Raw genomic sequence first — 6,702 nt, forward strand, 5'->3', positions numbered from 1 at the left:
ATTCGTTCCTTCTAACTTATGTAGGGTACAGCAGGAAATATCCTGCTTAAAATATAAAGACACAATATTGCAGCACATATCAACTACATAATAATAAAAAATTATGTGGTGACATGGGACACCAGGTAGGAACGAATTTCCTTCGGATAGTATAGAAGCAACACAATTTGAAAAAAAATGTTGAATTTTATATAATTATCTAGTTCTTGATTTTTTTTTTTTTTTTTTTTTTTGATTGTTTTTTATTAAGTACGTAAAAATATTTAAGAAATTTAGTATTTTAGAAAATAACAAATACCGTAAAATAAAATAAATCAAACAAAATAATAATAATAATTCAAACTATTAAGTTAAATAAAAAACATGTCTTTATTTATTTTTGCCAACAGTATAAAATTACATAAATAATTTTAAAAAAGTTTACTAGTAATATTTTAGTTTTACAAACGTTATATTATAAAGTCGTGTGACTGATATTACGTCACTTCCGTTATATATTTTTCTTACAGTTTTAGTATCACAATTTTCTCAGTTCGATCGCCCAGCCAAATTTCAAGCCTGTCGTAAGGAACTTCGTTCCAATAAATATCTACACAATACACACACGGTCGACTGTGCCTAAAGTAAACAACTTAATGCTTGTGTTATAGGTAGCAGTCGACTGGTATAACTACATTTTTTTTTATTTTGACAAACATACTTATAAATAATACATAATATAAACATTACACCCAAACTCAGGGTGGGAATCGAACCCACAACCCCCGGAGCAGAAAGCAGGGTCACTACAAACTGCGCCAACGGGCTAGTCATAGTCGATCATTGACGACATAATCGCCGTTTGTTTTTATATTGTACGATATTTTAAATCTACATGAGCTTGAAAACTTTCCACTGGGTAAAGGTGTCTTTTCAATTGGAGGGATTGTAGTTTTGTCTACCGCGCTACTTCATTGCGGATCGACGGTAATATCTTATCAAGAGTAACAATGGCTATAAGATATCAGTCATATCAATTGTGGAGTGAAGAACTATCTATAGGTGGCTACAAGGTTATATGGTACATGCAAACTAAAAAACATATATTTTTTTATTGTATTGTAACTAAATGTTTATCTCGAATGGGAACCGAAACCTCGATTAATGTGTTAATCGATTACTCACGCCACTACACCAAAATGTTGATCAATCAACGAAATATTGTTACCCTACTAAATATATTTTTATATTGCTATTTTTTCTTATAATCATATCGTAAATCTAAAAATATCTAAAACAGAATACGCTTAAAATAAGTAATTCGAAAATTGCCTAACATTTTTCTCTGATTACGAATTCAATATGGCGGCTTTTTAGATACCAATTACTGATTCTGTTTTCCCGGGGAATGTAACCGCGGTTTAAGAGTAAGTATTGCAATCTCATGTAGATTCGCTAAACGCCATGGACCCAACTATAGTCAAGAAACATTCCTTTTTCATTTCCTTCGTACACTCGTACAAACAAATGCCTATGTACTTGGTGTCAGTGATAGCGAGTTTGTTGGCTGTAAAAAATTATTATTATCAAAAAGTTTTATTTTTATATTTGTTATTTTTTTATTTAAAGTTATAAAGGTACATTTTAATTATTTGACTGCAAACGCTACAAAGATGCAATTTGGAATTAGTGACGAATATTTGTGCCGTTTAGTCGTTTCACATTTTTCCACAGCGGCTTTTTCGTTCTTAAGGCGGTTTTCCTGACATGATACAGAGAAAGATTGACAGCACTTTGATTTTAATTAAATCTTTAACGACATTATCTACTTTGCCTCCTATGATTGCATCATCTAGGTACCTTGCGTTCATTTTTAATTTGAAATTTGAAATGCATTTCTGGATGCTTAGACTAAAAAAATTCGGACCTACATACACCGGATAAAGGCATTTCTGCCCACTGTAGGGGCAACCCACTGCCTACTTCAAGCCGCTGTCATAGCTCGGCAACGCCGCCCTTAGGAAATCTGAAAAAGAAAAACCCATTAAGCGGAATCTTGTAATTTATATGTAATTCCGAGATTATCGGAATTATTTTATCTAATTTAATGTTAGTTTAATAAAGAATAATCAAAATAGTATAATACAAAAAAAAAAAAGATTTTTTTTTTGAGCTTGACGTCAAATTGACATTTAGAAATGTTTGCGTTTTTTTTTAAATCACAATCAAAATTACTCAATAAACAGTCACCGCTGTCAGTGACGACCGCACCTCGTTTCGGTGCCTTCAATTTCCTTTTTCCAATCTATGATATTGAATTGCTTTCGGTAGAACATAATAGAACATTTATTTCGTGTTTGAAACATGTGTTATGTACACTTTTTTATTTATCTTTTTTTTTTTCTTAGAATGACATCGATTTCACACACGCGAACCTCCCCGTAATCCTTATTTCTTTAAAAATGTATAGAAAATCGTTTATAGTTTTATTTTGTCTATTCAGGTACTAAAATAGATTTAACTTTGAAATGATATAGTAAGATCTATATTGTGCTTAATACCATATATTTATTTAATATAAAATTAAAGAACATTAAAACAAACATTATAGTTTTACTGGTTTATCAGATAAGATTTAGATCATAAATAACAAAGAATAATTTTAGAATTTGAATTACAGTAGTAATTTGGACAAGTGTTTTTATAAAAACACACTCAAATTACAGATGATAAACTTAAATTTTATTTAATAACTGAGTTTGCTAGTAAATGAAAAAAAAACCGACTTGAATTACATCGACACGTAAGTAGAGAAAAACGTAAGTAGACGAAATAAATTATAAAGCGCACTAGTCTTCACTACGATTTTCGAAGGTTCCCCTCGATTTATCTGGGATACCATCATCACGGTAACACCTTTGGGGTATCTTCTTTCCAACAAAAAAAGAATTATCAAAATCGGTTCATAAACGACGAAGTTATCCGCGAACAAACATTCATCACTACAGCCTATACAGTCCACTGCTGGACATAGGCCTCCACAAGTTTACGCCAAAAATAACGTGAACTCATGTGTTTTGCCCATAGTCACTACGCTGGGCAGGCGGGTTGGTGACCGCAGGGCTGGCTTTGTCGCACCGAAGACGCTGCTGCCCGTCTTCGACCTGTGTATTTCAAAGCTAGCAGTTGGATGGTTATCCCGCCATCGGTCGGCTTTATATGTTTCAAGGTGGTAGTGGAACTGTGTTATCCCTTAGTCGCCTCTTACGACACCCACGAGAAGAGAGGGGGTGGCTTTATTCTTTAGTATCGTAGCCACACAGAACAAACATTAAAATATATATATATATATATATATATATATATATACTGATATAACTGAGGTAGGGCACAGCAGGAATGTCCTGCTCAAAATATGGAGCAGCCCGACTGGGGTAGTACCTCGACCTTACAGAAGATCACAGCAAAATAATACTGTTTTCAAGCAGTATTGTGTTCCTGTTGGTGAGTAAGGTGACCAGAGCTCCTGGGGGGGGGGGGGATTGGGTCGGCAACGCGCTTGCGTTGCTTCTGGTGTTGCAGGCGTCTATAAGCTAATCTCTTACCATCAGGTGAGCGTTACGCTTGTTTGCCGAACTAGTGATATTAAAAAGATATACAATATAAGGTCAAATTGAGAAACCTCCTCCTTTGTTGAAGTCGGTTTAAAATTGTAAACCTGTAGTGTTTACAATTTTAACACAGATTATGTAAACAGGGGAAACTGCGATAACTAGAACTGTAAGTGTATATAATCAATTACTAAGTCTGGTAGGAAATTTCTTCTACTACTTTTCTTGAATACGTTCTTTAACCATGGTTTTGTATATACGATTATATCATCACGACTACAAGAGCAGAGCATTAACTATTTTAATACGAGTGAAATAATAGGAAACATATTAAAACTAACGAGATACATATATTCCAACTTGCTGACATACAATCGAGTAAAGATTATGATGTTTAGTGCATTTTTAAAAAAAATGTACAGTTATTCAGTTAGCAACGGTGGACTTATCTCTAGAAAAGATCCCTTCCAGCCAACCTGTGATAGTGAGAACTAATGTTAGCAAGCTAAGAGAGTGCGGTAATGTAGACAATATACATATTACAAGTGTTTAGATATAACATTGTATAACGCCTTGACACATAAGTGTAAAGCAAAGGAATATCATCTCTTTAAATTAACACCAGTGAAAGCCGTTAATTCTAAATAATATTCAATGCAACGCAAGTAAAACTACAGGATACAACATAGGCGCGTATACGCTTACTCACTTTAGCCTAATACAGTCCACTGCTGGACATGGGCCTCCGCAATTTTTCACCAAAAACAGCGTGAACTCGTGTGTTTTGCCCATAGTCACCACGCTGGGCAGGCGGGTTGGTGACCGCAGGGCTGAGTTTGTCGCACCGAAGACGCTGCTGCTCGTCTTCGGCCTGTGTATTTCAAACCCAGCAGTTAGATGGTTATCCCATCATCGGTCGGCTTTTTAAGTTCCAAGGCGTTTATATATATTATATAAATTTCGACTTGCTTACATACAACATCGTCAGTCGTCGAGGAACTTCGTTTAGACCGTATTATATATTTGATAATCAAAAACTTAATATTTATCTTCCGTTGTTCAAAGTCGTTGCGCCGCTTAAAGATTTAATTAAACCGAAGTAAACAAAATCGTACTTCAATACAGACTTTTAAAAGTTTCCAATAAATATACGAACGGTAAACTCGGCGGCATATGCGAAAAGTTCTCGATACCCCGTACCGATCCCAGCCAACGACGGGTTTGTAAGGGCTTCTACACACGGCAAGACAGACTACGACCTCTAATTATTTTTTCTTGCTCAGATAGGAAAACCTGCTCTGGTGTTGCGGTGCGTGTAGGCGACTTATCACAGACGGTTTGCGGATTCGATTCCCGCTCGGGTTTGATATTTCTATTTGTACAAATATTTCTTTTCGGATTGGATATCTATCCTTGTTGGTCGCCCCTGTACCCAGCCGTCGGTCCCAGTTGTTATCATATATACCTGATAGCGATCGTTACTTATAGTAAGGAATATATCCGCAGACCTGCAGTGAAGCAGCGTGGTGTTCTTTTGTTTTCTTAAATATTCTCTAAAATTTAGTAACAAATCAATGCTTTATAACATTTAATGTTACACGGTACATCCTATCTCTAGTCTACAGAAGTCATCATCTTCCTGCCCTTATCCCACTTATGTAGGGTCGGCACAACATGTTTTCATCTTCCGTTCCTCTCTATTATTCGTCACTTCAGTGCTTACTCCTTTCTTTCTCATATCCTCACTCACACAATCCATCCATCGCTTTTTCGGTCTGCCGATCGCTCTTCGTCCTTCGACATTCATCCCTAACATTCTTTTACCGACATAGCGGTCATCCCTCCTCATTACATGCCCATACCACGCTAACCTATTGCTCCTCATTTTCTCTGTCACGGGTACTACTTTCAAACTTCCCCTTATATACTCATTTCTAATCCGATCTTTTCTCGTTACTCCACTCTAGTCTACAGAAGTCTCAAATCTTAAAAGTGTGTACCCTCGCGTGCAAAGACGATTGTAATTAGATATCATCAAGAAAGTTTCAAGAAAACGTTAAAAGACGAAAAAGTCTTATAGGGTATAGGTAGCCTTTGATTAGAAATCCGTGAAATTTTTTATTTTATAATATCATTATTATTGATAACAATTTAAGACTTATATCTGGTGCATTTTTTTTAATTCTCAACAACGCTAAATTTAGCAATTAATTGCCGGTACAATTGCAAAATATCATGCACAAACAACCCGCTAAGTGGAGTAGATAAATAGAATAACAATTTTATATTAGACGGTAATAAGTTCAAATTTAAGCTCCTGAAACATGTACCTCCGTCTTTACTATACTTTTATAGAAGAAAAGATGTGTTCCTAAAAATTACAGTTTCAGACAGATAATTTGTAATATAAAATTACGAAAAATATATTAGTATTACGGTTAATTCATTCTTCCAATGAAGATTTAGTTCATTTATTTTTCCAATGAAGTTTTAGTAACGAAAGAAAACGATTTTTAAGAAAATAACAACATAAAAATACAGATAGGATCACAGCAATAAACAAGAACTCAACTAATCTTACACACACAAAATAACACGGATGATCTTGACAGCAATAATTGCACAAATCTTGCATACACTCCGTTAGTTACGTACTTAATAGTTGGCAATAGTCCAACGGTTCAATAATTTATCTACCAGTAATATAAATCGTGTTTATTTGAATTGATATGACATCATAAACAGGTGTCTAGCACCAATAATATCGGCTACGCTGTAGCAGTTTATTATGGGTGCTACGAGCAAGCTACGATGGCAGGCGATAACGATAAGCAACTATTGCGAGAAATAAATATGCTTTGCCTCTGAAGAGAATGTAACTTTTTGGAGGAAGAATAAGGGATGCAAGGGTTGAATTAATATTTTAGTTTTAATTTACTATGATCCTGGGTTTTCTTTAACATATAATTATATCATAATGCTAAATCGAAATAATTAATCTACAATATCGTACAACCACGCAGCCCTAATACAGTTTGACGATTGATTATATTTTAAAATTTCAAATGAATTTCGCGTTTCCGTTCTTATTGTGTTGGGTCTTTGTATGGCA

The sequence above is a fragment of the Melitaea cinxia genome, chromosome 21 (assembly GCF_905220565.1).
Source record: "Melitaea cinxia chromosome 21, ilMelCinx1.1, whole genome shotgun sequence".
NCBI classification, from domain to species: domain Eukaryota; kingdom Metazoa; phylum Arthropoda; class Insecta; order Lepidoptera; family Nymphalidae; genus Melitaea; species Melitaea cinxia.